Source organism: Carica papaya, chromosome 3 (assembly GCF_054855325.1).
Source record: "Carica papaya isolate Zhongbai chromosome 3, ASM5485532v1, whole genome shotgun sequence".
Lineage (NCBI taxonomy): Eukaryota > Viridiplantae > Streptophyta > Magnoliopsida > Brassicales > Caricaceae > Carica > Carica papaya.
This window is the reverse complement of record NC_142311.1, coordinates 24697938-24716761: the sequence shown is the minus strand read 5'-3', so window position 1 is coordinate 24716761 and position 18824 is coordinate 24697938. Positions and strand designations below refer to the sequence as shown.

Genomic DNA, 18824 nt, shown 5'->3' with positions numbered 1-18824 from the left:
TCTGCTCATTTCCTTCTTATTACATCTTGAGGTAATAATATTGATTCGTTGTTGCCTAATTAACATAAAAATCATCATACACTTATTTTTATATCAAGTGTGTGCTCTTCATTATTTAGATTGTTCTAGTTCGCTTTTAGAGTTGAATTCATGTATCTTGTTTCTTTAGGAATTCTTTGTTATCTCTAATTAAAAATGAGTACATAGTAATAATTAATTATTGTTTGAATTGGCTATTTTGTATAGAGTTATAAAATATTGCTTGAGTGTTAAAAAGCAAAGAGAGTGTGAGCTCAAAAGAGGGTAAAAGCCAAAATTGAGTGAAACACGAGTGCCCATATTACGAGAGTAAACACGTGAGGGAGTGATTTGTGAGGTTGCAATCTATTTTTTTTTTGTCATTAAAATTTCAGATTTGAAGATGGAGCCACAAGGGAGTGAAAGAACATCAAAAGATCAAGAATTCATCCTCAAAGCAATGCAACAACAATTTGAGAGGATTCAACTAGCTATTGGCAACATGAATGAGAAACTAGAGAAACAACAGCGTGAGTTAAAATTCCATGAGAGGGAAAGCTTCCCAAACCAATCCAGCGGCAAGAAGACTTCCAACACCACCTTTTAATGAGGAATTTGGAGGAAGAATTTGATAACCAAGCTACTTTGGTCAATGAAAGTCGAAATTATGGTAGGGGTCGAAACGATCTTGATAAAAACATTGGGAGCATCAAAATGAAAATCCCATCGTTTATAGGCAAGAATGATCCGAATGCTTATCTTGAATGGGAGCGCAAGGTGAAGCTTATTTTTGAGTGCCACAATTATTTAGAGGAGAAAAAGATAAAGCTTGCGGTCGTCGAGTTTGGAGAGTATGCCATTGTGTGGTGGGATCAACTCATCACAAGTAAAAGGATAAAAAGAGAGAGATCTATTTCCACTTGGGCCGAAATGAAGGCTATCATGAGAAGGCGCTTTGTTCCTACTCGCTACTATAGGGACTTACATAAAAAATTATAAGGCCTTATACAAGGGAACAAGAGTGTAGAAGACTACTACAAAGAGATGGAGATAGCCATGATAAGGGTTAATATTAAAGAGGATAGGGAAGCTATTATGGCAAGGTTCTTAAATGGCCTTAACAAAGACATAGCCAACATTGTAGAGCTTCAACATTATATGAAGATTGATGATATGGTGCACATGGCTATAAAGATTGAAAGACAATTAAAGAGAAAAGGAAACACAAGGTAATCCAACACTTACTCGGCCCAAAATTCCAATTGGAGACCGAATTGGAGGGGAGATAACAAGGCTATCCAATTCAAAAGAGATGACAAAACCAAGCAAAAAGATGCTAATGATAATAAAAACAAAGGTATTTCTAACTTCGAAACTCCTAGGAATAGAGATATCAAGTGTTTCAGATGCTTGGATTTTGGTCATATTGCATCTCAATGCCCAAATAAAAGGGTAATGGTGATGCGTGGTGATGGTGTTGAAACGGATGATGAGAATGATGTGGAGGATTGTAGTGATGGGGAAACGCCTATGAAAGGTAGATTGTTGGTTTCTAGACGTGCTTTGAATATGCAAGTAAGGAATGATGATGAGGGGGTTAAGTTGCAAAGAGAGAACATTTTTCATTCTAGATGTCTAGTGAATGGAAAATTGTGTAGCATGATTATTGATGGGGGTAGTTGTGTAAATGTGGCTAGTACCTTATTTGTTGATAAACTGGGTTTGGAAACTACAAAACATCCTAAACCTTATAAGCTGCAATGGCTTAACAATAGTGGGGAGGTGAGAGTTAATAAGCAAGTGAGGGTGGCTTTTACTATTGGGAAGTATAGTGATGAGGTGATATGTGATGTAGTTCCTATGCAAGCTAGTCATATTTTGCTGGGTAGACCATGGCAATGGGATAGGAGAGTGATGCATGATGGGTATCTCAATAGGTACATGGTAGGAAAAGAGGGAAAAAAGTATACTCTTCTTCCTTTAACCCCTAAACAAGTTTTTGAAGACCAAATGCAACTTGAAAAGTCCCATGATGAATTCGCAAAAAGAGAGACCGAGAGAAAAAGAAACGAAAAAGAAAAAGAGAAAAGAAAAGAGAGTGAGAGAAAATTAGAGTGGAAAAATGAAGATCAAAAGGAAAAAGAAAGAGAGATGCATTCGACCATAGAAAGGAATGAGGGAAAGAAAGCTTTATTTTCTAACAAGCCATTGTACTCATGTACAAGGAAGCTTCTTTCTCAACTAACGAACTTGACCCTTCTTTGCCAAGTGTTGTGGTTGAAGTTTTGCAGGAATTTAGCAATGTTTTTCCCCATGATCTACCTCAAGGTTTACCACCTTTGAGAGGGATTGAGCATCAAATTGACTTCATTCCCGGGGCTGCCATACCAAATAGACCAGCCTATAGGAACAATCCCAAGGAGACCAAAGAGCTTCAAAGGTAAGTGGAGGAGCTCTTACAAAAGGGGTACATTCGAGAAAGTTTAAGTCCATGCGCAGTGCTCGTCTTATTAGTACCCAAAAAAGATGGTAGTTGGCGTATGTGTGTTGATTGTAGAGCCGATAACAAAATAACGGTAAAATATCGACACCCAATACCTCGACTTGATGATATGTTAGATGAGTTGCATGGTGCTTGTTATTTTCTAAAATTGATCTTAAAAGGGTTATCACCAAATAAGAATGAAATCAGGAGATGAATGGAAAACTACTTTTAAAAAAAAACAAGGGTTATATGCCATTTGGCTTAACTAATGCGTTAAGTACTTTCATGCATTTAATGAACCATGTTTTACGTGAATTTATTGAAAAATTTGTAGTTGTCTACTTCGATGACATTCTTGTGTATAGAAAATCTATTGATGAGCATGTCATGCATTTGAGGCAAGTGTTTGACACATTGCGCAAATTTCAACTATATGCTAAAATGAAGAAATGTACATTTTGCATCGATCCCATCATTTTCTTAGGATATGTCGTGAGTGCAAAAGGAATCGAGGTAGATAGTGAAAAGGTAAAGGCTATTCAAGAGTGGCCGACACCTAAAAGTGTAAGTGAGGTGCGTAGTTTTCATGGTTTGACAAGTTTCTATAGGAGATTTGTAAAAGATTTTAGTGTTGTTGCTGCCCCTTTAACTGAAATCATGAAAAAAGATAAGGGGTTTGTTTGGGGAAAAGAACAAGAACATTCGTTTTCCTTACTGAAAGAAAAGTTATGTAATGCGCCTTTATTAAGATTGCCTAATTTTGATTCAACTTTTGAAATTGATGCAGGATAAAAGACCCATTGCTTACTTCAGTGAGAAGCTCAATGGTGCACAATTGAATTATTCCACCTATGACAAAGAGTTTTATGCTTTGGTAAGAGCATTAGAGACATGGCAACATTATTTGTATCCAAAAGAATTTGTGTTTCACACCGATCATCAATCTTTGAGGCATTTGAAAGGGCAAGGCAAGCTTAATAAATGACAAGCAAAATGGGTAGAATTCATAAAGTTCTTCCCATATGTGATCCAATATAAGCAAGGAAAAGAAAATGTGGTAGCTGATGCGCTTTCAAGAAAGTACAGTCTTATCTCTACTATTTCTACAAAATTGTTGGGATTTGAGCATTTCAAAGAATTGTATGTGCATGATAGTGATTTTTCAGATGTTTATGTGGCTTGTGAACATGAGGTATTTCAAGACTTTTATAGGCATGATGGTTTTCTATTTAAAAAGGAAAAATTATGTGTGCCTAATAGTTCTATTAGGGAGTTGCTTGTTCGTGAAGCACATAGTGGTGGTTTAATGAGACATTTTGGGATTGGCAAAACTTTAAGCATTTTACATGAACATTTCTTTTGGCCTAATATGCGCAAACATGTTGAGAAAATTTGTGCGCAGTGCATCTCATGTAGGTAAGCTAAGTCTAGAGTTCAACCACATGGATTATATATGCCATTACCCATTCCTACACAACCTTGGGTTGATATTTCTATGGACTTTTTGTTGGGTTTGCCTAGGACTAGAAAAGGCCGAGACTCAATATTTATTGTTGTTGATCGTTTTTCCAAAATGGCACACTTTATACCATGTCACAAAACAGATGATGCCACACACATAGCCGATTTGTTTTTCCGCAAAGTTGTTAGAATGCATGGCATTCCTAAAGCCATTGTGTCCGATATAGATGTTAAGTTTTTAAGCCACATTTGGCGAGTTTTGTTGTCCAAACTTGGGATCAAACTTTTATTTTCTACTACTTCACATCCACAAACGGATGGTCAAATTGAAGTAGTAAATAGAACACTTGGTACATTATTACGTGCTTTAATTGGAAGGAATGTTAAAACTTGGGAAGATATGCTACCATTTGTTGAATTTGCTTATCATCGGAGTATACATTCTTCTACTGGGTTTTCTCCTTTTGAAATTGTGTATAGTTTTTATCCCTTAACTCCACTTGATTTGTTGTCGATTCCTATAAGTGACATTTCTAATTTGGATGGACATAAGAAAGCAAAAATGGTTAAAGCAATTCATGAAAAAGCAAGGCAGAACATTGAAAAGAAAAATGAACAAGTAGCATCCCATGTCAATAAAGGAAGGCGTAAGATTTCATTTGAACCCGGAGATTGGGTGTGGAAACATATGCACAAGGAACAATTTCCATCAAAACGGAAATCTAAGTTGGATGCTCATGGGGATGATCCATTTCAAATCATAGCCAAAATCAATGAAAATGCCTACAAAGTGGTCCTACCAAGTGAGTATAGTGTTTTGGCTACATTTAACATATCTGATTTATCCCCTTTTGAAATTGATGCAGGAATTGATTCGAGGACGAATCCTTTTGAGGGAAGGGGGAATGATGCAAACAAGGCTAAAAACACTCAAGATACTCAAAGAGCATCAGAAGGTGAGTTGGAGCAAATTTCAAATAATGTAAACAAAAATATAGTTCCAAACCTGAAAAGTTTCAGCGGACCAGTAACAAGATCAAATTCAAAGAAGCTTAAAGAGTTGCTCCACGTTTTTACTCAAAAACATGTGGATGATGGGCTGGCCAATTGTGGAAAGTTCAAATATGAGCTTTTTGAACAGCCCAAATTTGTAACTTTAATTGGATTTAAGTGATTTGGTATAATTTGGGCTTGTTTGAGTCTTATTGATAATGGATGAATAAGCCTTGTGTATAGGCTGGATTAGTTGAGTCGTTTTAAGTATTTTGGATTGTTTTATTTTAGTTTGAGTTAATTAAGCCCATATAGTTAAGTATAACTCATTTTGGACTTAAGTCTTGTCTTATTGTTATTACAAGAATGAGCCCATAACTATATGGTGCCACAAACAATTAGTGGTGGTGGTTAAGAAGATTGGAGTTACAAGGAGTTACATAACAATTACATGCCTATAATTGGTCTAGTAATTGTTGGAGTTACAATTGTAATTACCACATAATTAACCTAGTTATTGTGGGAGTTACAATTGTAGTTATTGTATTGTAACTTATCATTGATTTCTTTGGCTATAAATACCAAAGGAACTCTTCTTTGTGGACATCACGAGTTGTAATCAAATATTTCAGAATTGAGTTGAGAATGTTTTGGCTTTCTTTTCACTTTATGCACAAGGTGTTGATTTGGAATACAATTGTTATCACTTATATTTCAATTTTGATTTCCTATTTCAATTGTTCTTGGTGCTTGTTTGGATTGGGTTCAAGGGATATCATTTATCTTTCTTGGTTTCTCTTTAACTTCTACCATTTGGGTGATTGAACAAATTTGATTCCTTTTTTTACTTGTGATCTAAATTTCATTCTAAACCGATTGAAGAGTTCTAAGGTTCAAGCAAGGGTCTTGGGGTTCCGCATCAAGTTGTAATAGAGTTCTTTTTAAATATTGACATTCACTCAAAAATAAGAGAAAATTAATTTTTTTGAATGGGCAATCCCCAAACAAGTCATACTTTAAATACACGATCAAATGTAATTTTTCAAGGTGTGAAAAGATGAAAAACAAGCTGCAATTCTTAAGAGATGGTTATAAGTGCAATTCAATTTTTGAAATATCCCATTTGAGTTGTTTAAAAATAATAGAGATAGTTGTGAAGATTGGAGCAAAAAATTTTTGGTGGTGTATGTGTGGTGTCGCAAAAATTAGGCAAGGTCTAAATACCTAAAATGAGACACTAAAAAAAACTACCTACCTAAGATTCAGAATGCCTCCCACATTTAAACTATACATTGTCCCCATTGTGATACAAAGAATGAGTAATGAAATAAAAGAGATAATGAAGGGATAAATTAATTCCCTTGGTTACTTGACTTGGAGGTGGGATGCACTGGGAAACATTCACCCTTCTTGCGGTGTCTCTCGTGTTCCTAAATTACTACAAAGTGGCTGCATGATTGCTATCAATTCTCTAGCTCTTGGTGGAGTGTTTTATTTACAATGGTACTGCCACTAGTTGCATCAAACATTCTTCTCTCTATGGGCGAGAGTCATTCATGAAAATAATGAATGAGGGACTATTCTAATATGTCATGTCGTGGGTAGCTTGCACACAACTACGTAAACCTTTCCCAATAATCATGGAGACTCTTTGAATCCTTTTATTTTTTCCCATATATTTCCTTCCTTATTCTAGTAGCTCTGGAGGCGAAAAAAATCTATTTAGAAACATTTTTATCATATTTGTCCAAGTAGTAATCGAATTAGGGGTTAAATAAAACAATCAATCTTTAGCTGCATCATTAAAAAAAGGGAACACTCTCAATTTTATTTATTCTTCAAAGACTCTTTGCGGCTCCATGCTTGAGCACACAATATGGAATTCTTTGAGGTGCTTATGTGTGTTCTCATTCCCAATTCCTCTAAACTTGGACAACAAGTGGATTAAGCCAGATTTTAACTCAAAATCTACGCTCAAATTTGAACAAGTGATGTAAAGGGGTTGCAAGTTGATAAGCAGTGTTGCTAGCTCCCTCAAAGTGCATTTGTCGGCCATCTGCTATGTTTCTCCTTTTGTTTCAACGGTTGTGCTTTTTTGTAAAAATCGTATTCTGTTGACATGTTTTCCTCTTCAGCTTGGTTTGTTTTCTTAGGCTCTTGGCGATTTTCTTGATTCTAGATCGTATAGAATAGGTTCTCCATGATCAGACCTGGTCATAAAAAGAAAAATGATCAGTTAATCTCAACTCCTTGGCAACAGTGCCAAAATTTGATGGGTGTTGAATCCACCAAAAAGAAAATCCTGATTAACTAATAAAACAAATCTGTAGTAGTGGTAAGCAGGATCGAATCCATATGGAATTGGAAACTAAATTTCTTTCTTAACCAACGAATGAAAAATAACAATGAGATTTTTATAGGTTTTAATATTAATCATAAAGTGTAAAATATAAAATAAGAATAGAACATAATAAAACTTATGTCTGTAAGTTAGAAAATAGATCAATTATAAGAAATATTCCTAGTTAACAAAATAGCTAAACTCTGGTTATGTATTTGATCATAGATGCAAAGATTAGTTTCATTAAAAAATATAAAAAACTAGTTATAGTTATCAGAAATGTTTTGCCAACCAAAAAATGTTCTTTAGCTGGATTTTCACTGAACAAATAGTTATAGGAACGTCCATATGATTTAATTTGCCAACGACCTTGAGAGTTAGAAGAACTTGAATCAATTTTTCGGATTCATCCGCGTGAACTAGTCAACCAAATTAATTACCTTCTCAGTGCAACACTGATCGCCACTATGTGCTAGAACTGCTCAAATAATAACATATTTGAGTGGTTCGGCTAGCTACTTGTTGTTCCACCTTGCATTTGACAAGCTCTATTCAAAGCTATTAAAAAATAATAAAATATGTAGGTGTAGAAAGTAAATAAATACAAAGATTCAAACAAAACTTAGATTACTCAATTTGATCTAACAATGTCACTGAGTTTGTTAAATTTGTCAACTAGGAAAAGAAAGCAAATCAATCACTCATGGTGGAAATGAGTTTATTAAGAATAAAGAAAAGAGGGAAGATCGGGAAGATGGGGCGACAGTGGATGGTGCTATGAGTAGCAGCGAGAGGAAGAGAGATCTTTTTTCATCTTAGCAGCCCCGATTTTTATAACCTAAAAAAGCTAGGGTTTCTCTTTTTTCTTTGATTAGGATCATTCTAATGATTTTGGCTCATCCTTGACTTTTCAAAATAATCTTCCCTTGATTTTTAGTCCTCAGATCTCGACTGGAATAAAATCTTTTTCATATTCAAAAAGTGCACCTTTTTCTTCAAGTTGGTTGCTGTGCGCGACACAAGCCTTGGGCAAGGCTTGTTTCGGTTATGCAGAGGGCCTGTGAACTTATATACTGTTTTAACTTTTCTCGATTCTTTTTGTTTGGGAACAAAACCTATTGCTATCTGCTAGATCCAAGTCTTGCCCGAGGTTTGTTCCTTCTTTGACAACTTGTTTCACGAACTCTTTTTCTTTTCATGTTTTTTTTTTTCCGTATCTCATCTTTATCTCCTATCTTGCAATAAAATGTAGAAAATAGTTTGGATTTAATAGCATTTCATTAAGTTTGATAGCTTAAAATTTGGCAATAAGGATGTCATTTTTACACACTATCAGCCGACACTATCAGTCGGCACCTGTGCGCACGCTTGTGCATTGTGCACTCTGGCATGTATGCAAGTGTTTGCTCTTGCATCTTGTGCATGCATGCCCTGTGCCTTGTTAGTTCATGGACACCCCTGACGTGGTCTTCTCCCATTCGCCAGCAGCTTTCTTCCACCCACCTGCCACGTGTCCACCTTGGATGGTTGCCACATAGCGAGCATCCAGAACACCTCACAAGCCTATTTAAGGAGTCCTTGTCTCCTCATTTCTTCTCCATTCTTCCACTTTTTAGAGAACTTAGAGAGAGAAAGATAAGAAGAAAGAAAGTAGAAATCTTCAAAGGAGTTCTAGACACAAGTATCTTTCCCCTTCTCCTCCAAAAAGTCAAGTTACTCTCAAGGTTTTAGTAAGGGATCTATTAAGTATTTTCTCTTATGCTATAAGTGCATTTTCTCAATAAATTAATTTGAATGATCATAATACATGAGATTGATTGATATTTTACTTGAAATATGAAGCATGTGAATATACATGATTGATTTACAATATGATGACTTGAATGTATGTGCAGATTGACCCTTTACCTTTCCTTTGATAATGGTGGAGAGGGTCATACTATTGGGCCTTGGCTCAAGAATATGACTCGATGGTCAAATTCGGGTATGATGGGCCTTGTGCCAAGACATATGGTGAAACCCCCATCTGGTCCTAAAATTGTGACTGTTATGAATGATACATTTAAGGACGAAAAAAGAAAGGAAAATCCCTTTGATTGTTATCTCTGAGGGGTTTCTATCTCCTTCTTAATCTTAGTATGAAAATGTTGGTGAACCTAGTCATTGCAACCCCCTTTGTGAGGAGGCACCCCTTCTCCCAAAGTTACGAGGCTATTTTGTCGAGTTCCTTAGAAAGAGTTTTCATGTGCCCCTAGTGCCCTATGAATGAGGTTGGCATTCCCTCTGATAAGAGTGGATTCACGATGCAATATATAGGGGCTACAATGGTGAAGCACGACTGTGGTCATTGTTTACCTTATATGCAGGGGCCATAGTGGCGAAGTACAGTTGTGTTCATAGTTTACCTACCCCATATGAAAATGAAATGGAAGAAAATGAATATGATTGTCATTCACAGTGGTTGTGAAGGATCTCGTTTGCCCTTAATAGATATATATCGGAACAGTTTCACATGATGATCAGTAAAAGATGTAAACAAAACCATCTGATAACATGTCTAGGATAGTTGTTGATGCATCACAATAAATTGATATGATATGTTCTTTTCTATTTATATCTTGATCTTGTTAAGCTCATAGTTGGTTCGAGTAGTTTAAATCTAAAAACATGATTTGTTTGTCAAGACTTAAATGGTTTTCTTAAGAAAGATAAAGGTTTCTCTTCAATTTAAAAATTAAGCTCACACCGCGACAGATCTCCAAGGTAAGTCACTCATTGGGTAAGGATGTTTATTATCAAATTACTCACTTTTTAAATGTTAATAGTGTGGTTTAAATATTATTTCCCTTACTGAGTTATATGGAACTCACCCCAATCCATTACCCTGTTAGATAATGGAAGTGATGATTCGCTCGCAGTGTTGCCCCTTGAAGCTTGTCTGGATCCCCTCTTAGATCCTTAGGTTGATTACGAGTACTTATTTTGTCTGCACCCTAATGAGCAATTATTTTGTAATTAAGGAAGTGACCCTTTATAACTCTGATGTATATATTTGATGGCCATTTTTCTTGGCCTTGGTCGTAAAATATTAAATCCATTTTATTGTAAGGGATTATATTTTTTGCTACATATATATATTCTATTATTTGTACTTGTAATTTTTTCTGTTATCAGGCACCCTTATACCCTATCAGGTATCTGGGATATTACAAGAAGAGTTATATGATTCTCCACCCACTGGTGCTGCGATGTTGATCTTTAGGTACTTTGATCGGTAAATATCCTTTATTTTGTAAATATGAAATTAGAATGGCCTCGACATTCGAGATTGAATGTCAGATAACAATGGCGTGTTTGTGTTAATGTATACAACTATAGGTGAAGAAGAAACGTTCTTACTATAACCCAATCACACCATTTGAGATCCAAGGAAGGGTAAGAGTGATTTGATTTCTTGTTTGAATATAAAATGTAATATTATGTTTAGATATATTCATTTCATGGGTAGTTTAGAGTAGGATAGTGAAAAGTTAAATTAATTAACATGTGTATTTGTAAGGTGAATGGAGCTTGATCTAAATAATAGTGGTCCAAGCCTATAGAGAAGACCTTAAAGGAGAATCCAGTTTTAGTGAGCAAAATTGGGTAGGAAATAAATTGATGAATTGAAGATATATACAAAAATAGAGAATAAAATAAGGTAAGTTGCAGGTGGACCAAGCCCAGGAGAGTATCGGGAAGGGTGACCAAGGCTGGTGGGTTGAACTTAGGTAGTCAAAGAGAAATTTAAGTAAAAAAAAGAAAAAGAGGAAATTCAACTATGTGGGCCAAGCCTTTGGGAAAGGTACAAGAAAAGTTTAAGCACCAGTGGGCCAAGCTCTTCTAAGTGGGTTGGGAGAGAAGGATCTGGGCAATAAAGGACGGAAAGGAAGACAAAAATTAATTTAAAGGTCCATATAACTTCAAACAAAATAAAATAGTTATAAATAGGAGGTATTAAGATTTTAACAAAATAGGTTGTTATATTTGAGTTTCTAGCCCAGAATTAAGTAAAGTAGATAAGAGTTAATATTTGGATCCAAGAGCCAATAAAATAGATCGCTCACCTATTTGATAAGTACATGCTAATGGGCTAGGTGAATAAAATAAAGTTATTGGGCTAAAGGCTTAGAGAAACTAATTTAGTAAATTTATGAGAGACGTTTAGTTAAAACTATAAGCAGATGAGTATAATGGGGTTAACAATAAATAATCTTAAAAATTAAATGTAATGGGCATGCATAAATATTTATGTGGTGGTATGAGGAGTATGAGTATTCGAGGATAATAGGAAATTTCATTGTAAGAAATCATTTGAGTTGCCCGATGAAGGTAAATTAGCAAGGTCAAACTATAAATATATAATGATTTAAATATCGTGGATCTAAATGTGAAGATATAAATTATTGGGTGAATTTTTGATACTGAGGTAATTTGGGAGTTGATGAATTTAGTGATGGTTAAACAAATAAATTACGATTTTAGAAATAGGCAAAATATGACGCGCTTGAAAACCAAGAGAAGGTGATTATACAAGACTACCAAAAGACAACAAAAATATATAAAATATAAAAAATAAAATTAATAAAATATATCATATTGGGAAATATCTAAGGTGGTCAGTTAAGTTTCTATCAGTGAGGTATAAATAAATGTGCAATCCAGGATTAGTAGGAATGATTATGAACTCTATCTCATAGACTGTTTATTACTTTGGAACTATGACTGTGATTATGACTGTAACTATAATTGTAATTGTGATTGAAACTATGACTGTGATTATAACAGTAACTATGAATGTAACTATGACAGTAACTATGACTTGTGAATGTGTAATTATGACTCAGTCCATGTTAACAGGAGTGATTATCATTTTTTTTTTCTGATTGTGATTTATTGATATCATGTGAAAAACAAAAATAAATTTACATGCAATATGCATCGGTTATGCTTGGTGGATAGTATGAATTTACTGCATTATGAATATATACATGAGCAAGGATGCTAAATTTGTGATTATGTGTAATTAATATGATTATATATTATGTCATCAAGATTGAGAATGGATTTATATTATATGCAAGAAATTTAGTTGTGTAATTATGGATGAACATGAATAAATGTGAAATACATGTGAAGGAAGTGAGTAGTTGGTAGATCGAGGTGACAATTAGATGGGTATTGGAGCCAAATTCATGTGCAGGTTTATTGAGTTGGAATAAAGGTTAAGAGTCAAATCAGTGTATTATCTTCATTATTCATATTGGAGTTGTAAATCGTTCTTTCTGAGCATATGGTGGCTCATTCCTCTTTTATCATTTCCAGAGCAGGGGAAGCAAGACTGAACCAAGGAACCATGGGACAGTGAAAACTCTTAAAAAGGAAATAAAGGATGAAGGAACACTTGTTTTTGTAAATATGATTTTCCAAACTTTAAGACGATATCTAACTATATAGAATCTTAAGTACCTAGAAAAATTTTAAAATACTACATAATGCTTTATAGCTGAGTTGTGGTAGAATCTATTAAGGAAAGGAGAATTAAGATGAAAATGTAAGAATTTTATTACTTACATTAGTGAAAGAATGAAAAGTAACAAGTATATTTACTTACGAAAATCCTGGTTGTTACACAATACTTCTTAGATTTAAATAATAAAAATTTGAACCCACTACGAATAAAACAAGTATAACCCACCTTGCCCCACCTCATCTCATCTTACCATCCTCCCTCCCCCCCCCCCCCCAACCAAGTTTACAAATAATTTGTAAATGAATTAAATGAAAATAATGCCCAAAATGAAGAAGATTTGGAGAAATGCATATTAGAGAAGAAGTGTGCTTGGCAAGCCAACAATAGAGAGAGAAATCAATTTCGGAGAAGTTGGAAACACAATAATCTGTATTAATTGAGGGGAAACTAAAGGCATTTTATACATGGTAACTTTTGACTATTTTCACAAGTAATTTTAAACTTATAACTAATAAAAGTGTAAAACTCATGTCCGAATCCTATGTTCAAATTAATAAATTATGCAAAATTCCTCTTAATTTGTTTTATTTTATTTTGTTTTCGCATTTCATTTCAATTTTTTTATTGGAGCAAAACGGGAATTAATTTCATTAAAAATTGGGCTAAATTTTGATATAGTTCGGTAAAATACCTTAGGAAAAATTTAAAAATTAAATTTAAATCTTAAAAATAGTAAAATAGGGGTTTAGGGACTTAAATGATGAAAATTTAGAAATTTAGGGGCTTTCTGCAAATTAAAGGGACTAAAATGTCAAGTAATTACAAAAAGGGCCAAAAAAGAAATTCTGAAAGTTTTGACACTTCACCAAGTGAGGTGTCGAAGTCGACCAATCGAGACGACCTTTTTGGTCGTGTGGACATCAAATGGCAAGATCAAGATAGATGGCTATGATGCTCTTGGTAGTGTGCATAAACAACATCGTCGTCATCCACTTTTAAGTGCTTAATTGAATTACTTAATATCTAATTTAAGCTATTTTGTCTATTTTGACACAGATAGGAGATAGAGCCCAAAATCTTGAAGAATGGCGTAAAATGAGCAAGAATTGTAGAAAAACTATCTTCCACAGTTTAAGCCTTCGACAAGGCTTAGACCTTGTAGTGGTAGTAAACTTTGGCTCACACACTCAAGCCTTGGGCAAGGCTAAGGCATCGACAAGATCACAAATCGGATATGCCCAAGTAAACCTCGCCTAAGGTTTATGCCTCAGCAAAATGGATGAGCCCAACCAACCCTTGGGCACAGACTAGTAGCCAAGGCAACATGAGGGAGTCAAGATTACACTCGACCAAGCCTTGCCCAAGGCTTAAGCCACGTGCAGCTACTAATTTGAAAAAGGTGCACTCTTGAGATTCAAAAGAGAGAATCTCGCCACAACCAGGATTGGCATCTAAAAATCAAGGGGAAGATGATTTTTGAAAGCAAGCTATGTGTCAAAATCATTAGAAGAAATCTAAAAGGAAACCCTAATTCTTTTAGCTATAAAAGGAAGTGGCCAACATAAAACGAGGGGATCTTTTTCCTGGTGCCGCACTCTATAACTTCTGAAAGTTTTCTGCCTTCTTTTTTTCGTCTCTTCAATATTCAGAACCTTTTTTGTGTTGAGCCCACTGTGAGTGGCTGATAACTTTCTTTTTTCCAATTAACAAATCTAACAAAACTCCAGTTTATATTGTGAGATCTAATTGATTTAATTCTGGTTTTACCAAAGTTTAAGTATTTATTTATTTCTTTGTACATAAATTATTGTTATTGTTAATCATTTAACCAGGACCCATTAGACGTGTGACGTAGCAACATACGACCATCCAAGCAGCACAAATCTGTAATTGATTGAGCTACCTCGATACCTAGTGGTGATTAGTTTTAAACTAAGAGAAAAGACAATCTGGTTGAGCATGTCACAAGGTTGAGTTCAATGATCAGAATCGAGTCCTTCTAGTCCTCAAAGTTATTGATAAGTTAAATCTTAAGGATGTTCCCAAGACTGTTCAATAAATAAGAATCAATTAACAGACATTTCTTGGTTGATTTAGGATTAAGGAACGATTGGCTATCAGAACGTTTCCAACAATTAGAACTTGTTTGCTACACTTTAGTACAATTAATCACTGCATCTATGATCAATTACATTACTAGAAATTAGCTATTTCTTTAACTAGAAAACCATCTTGAATCTGCTTTATTCTTTAAAATGCTTTTCAGAATTCTTTACTATTTTACTTCATTCTTGTTGTGTATTTTATATTTTTCTATTAATATGGAATCCTAAGAAAAGCCCCTTTGTTTACTTTTCATTCGCTGGTTTAGCAAGAAAAATAGTTCTCAATTCCTTAAGGATTCGACCCTACTTACCACTACTACAATTTTGTTTTATTGGTTAAGTAGGATTTTATTTTTGGTGGATTTAACACCCACTAAATTTTGGCGTCGTTGCTGGGGCATTGTAGGAACTAATTTGATTCTTTTCTTTTTATGATCAAGTTTGATAGTGGAGAACATATTCTTTACAATCCAGAAATCAAGAAACCCACCAAAGACTTAAGGAAATAGACCGAGCTGAAGAGAAGAACGTGTCAGTAGGACACAGTTTTTATAGAGAGCAGTGTAACCTTCAAAACAAAATTAGAAACTGAGCAGATGGCCAAGGAATGAATATTGACGGAGTTGGCAGCACTGCCTACTAACCAACAGCCCCTTTACATCACTTGTTTAAATAAGAACGTATCTTTTGAGCTGAAATCTGGGCTGATCCACTTGCTGCCCAAGTTTAGAGGTTTAGAGAATGAAAACCCACATAAACACCTCAAAGAATTCCATATTTTGTGCTCAAACATGAAGCCGCAAGGAGTCACTGAAGAATAAATAAAATTGAGAGCATTCCGTTTTTTTTGGATGATGAAGTTAAAGATTGGTTATTTTATTTAACTCCTGGTTTGATTACTACTTGAACTGATATGGTAAAAATATTTCTAAATAGATTTTTTCCTACCTCTAGTGCTGCTGGAATAAGGAGGGAAATATGTGGGATAAAACAAACAGATTCAAAGAGTCTCTATGATTATTGGAAAATGTTCAAGTGGTTGTGCGCAAACTGCCCATAACATGATATATTAGAACATTCTCTCATTCATTATTTTATGAAGGACTGCTGCCCACAAAGAGAAAAATATTGGATATAGCTAATGGCAGTACCATAGTGAATAAAACACCCCGCCAAATAAGAGAATTTATAGCAATCATGGCTGCCACTTCGCAACAGTTTGGTAACACGCAAGACACTCTAAGAAGGATGAATGATGTAACTATTTTTTTTTCTTGAATATCATATTTTACAACTAACTATGTTGGTGCAAAATATGGTTGCAGGAAACTCCCAACAAACAAGAGTTTGTGGGATTTGCGTGCACTTAGGGCACCTCGCAGACATGTGCCCCATGTTGCAAGTAGACAACTTGCAAGTCAACGTTGTGGATGAGTTCCCAAGCTAACTGCAAAGGAGATAGGACCCTTTCTCCAATACATACAATCCCGAATTGAGAGACCACCCTAATTTTAGCTTTGGGCCATGACAACAAAACTATCAATAATACCCGACTAAGCTGCCGCCACCACAACAAGCAGCACCCTCTAAGTTAGTTACATCTCTTAAAGACATAGTTAAATCTTTGGCTACTAACACGCATCAATTCCAGCAAAAAACTCAGCAATTCCAACAGAAAACTAGAACTAACATTCAGAATTTGGAAACCCAAGTCAATCAACTAGTAACATCCATGAACAAGTTGGAGTCCCAGGGTAAATTACCCTCACAGAAAGAAGTGAATGCGTAGTCAAATATCAGTGCAATCACATTACATAGTGAGAAATAATTGCAAGAAGTACATCGCTGAACAAGCCTTGGTTGAGGCTTATAGAAGGAAGCATAATTAGAAGCCTTGGATAAAACTCCAAAGACGATAACTGATGATAGTACCCATCCAACAAAGACAAATTCTGACCAATCCAACCCATGGGTAATTAAACTGTCTTTCCTAGAAAGATTTGCCAAGATGAAAAAAGAAAATGAGGAGAAGGAGATTTTAGAAACATTCTGCAAGTTTGAGGTGAACCTTCCCCCACTTGAGGCAATCAAACAAGGTATGTTCAAGAACTAGATATGCCAAATTCTTCAAGAACTATGCACCAACAATAAAAAACTGAGTAGCAATGAAAGAGTAAGTGTGGGGGAGAATGTTTCAGCCATCATACAAAGAAAACTGCCTCCCAAATGCAGGACCAAGGTATATTCATCATTTCATGTAAAATAGGTACCTTGGGACTAAGAAAAGCCATGTGCAACCTTGTGGCCTCCATTGTCGGACAACTAAAGGAGACTTGAGTCATCATTCAGTTGGCGGATAGATCCGTTGTCCACCTCAAAGGAGTCTTGAATGATGTGTTGGTTCAAGTGGATAACCTCATTTTAACATCTAACTTCTATGTACAGGATATGGAGGATGATAAATCCTCAAAATCCTTTCATCTCTTGCTGGGGAGACCATTCCTTAACATTGCTAAAACAAAAATAGACGTTATTTTATGATTACTACTTGAACTGGTATGGTAAAAATATTTCTAAATAGATTTTTTCCTACCTCTAGTGCTGCTGGAATAAGGAGGGAAATATGTGGGATAAAACAAACAGATTCAAAGAGTCTCTATGATTATTGGAAAATGTTCAAGTGGTTGTGCGCAAACTGCCCATAACATGATATATTAGAACATTCTCTCATTCATTATTTTATGAAGGACTGCTGCCCACAAAGAGAAAAATATTGGATATAGCTAATGGCAGTACCATAGTGAATAAAACACCCCGCCAAACAAGAGAATTTATAGCAATCATGGCTGCCACTTCGCAACAGTTTGGTAACACGCAAGACACTCTAAGAAGGATGAATGATGTAACTATTTTTTTTTCTTGAATATCATATTTTACAACTAACTATGTTGGTGCAAAATATGGTTGCAGGAAACTCCCAACAAACAAGAGTTTGTGGGATTTGCGTGCACTTAGGGCACCTCGCAGACATGTGCCCCATGTTGCAAGTAGACAACTTGCAAGTCAACGTTGTGGATGAGTTCCCAAGCTAACTGCAAAGGAGATAGGACCCTTTCTCCAATACATACAATCCCGAATTGAGAGACCACCCTAATTTTAGCTTTGGGCCATGACAACAAAACTATCAATAATACCCGACTAAGCTGCCGCCACCACAACAAGCAGCACCCTCTAAGTTAGTTACATCTCTTAAAGACATAGTTAAATCTTTGGCTACTAACACGCATCAATTCCAGCAAAAAACTCAGCAATTCCAACAGAAAACTAAAACTAACATTCAGAATTTGGAAACCCAAGTCAATCAACTAGTAACATCCATGAACAAGTTGGAGTCCCAGGGTAAATTACCCTCACAGAAAGAAGTGAATGCGTAGTCAAATATCAGTGCAATCACATTACATAGTGAGAAATAATTGCAAGAAGTACATCGCTGAACAAGCCTTGGTTGAGGCTTATAGAAGGAAGCATAATTAGAAGCCTTGGATAAAACTCCAAAGACGATAACTGATGATAGTACCCATCCAACAAAGACAAATTCTGACCAATCCAACCCATGGATAATTAAACTGTCTTTCCTAGAAAGATTTGCCAAGATGAAAAAAGAAAATGAGGAGAAGGAGATTTTAGAAACATTCTGCAAGTTTGAGGTGAACCTTCCCCCACTTGAGGCAATCAAACAAGGTATGTTCAAGAACTATGCACCAACAATAAAAAACTGAGTAGCAATGAAAGAGTAAGTGTGGGGGAGAATGTTTCAGCCATCATACAAAGAAAACTGCCTCCCAAATGCAGGACCAAGGTATATTCATCATTTCATGTAAAATAGGTACCTTGGGACTAAGAAAAGCC

The 18824-nt window shown here is 35.3% G+C and overlaps 1 pseudogene; it reads left to right on the top strand.

Annotated features, from left to right (window-relative positions):
* The first annotated feature begins 732 nt into the window (after window positions 1–732).
* On the top strand, window positions 733–9407 carry LOC148267366 (uncharacterized; annotated as a pseudogene).
* Window positions 9408–18824: the final 9417 nt, after the last annotated feature.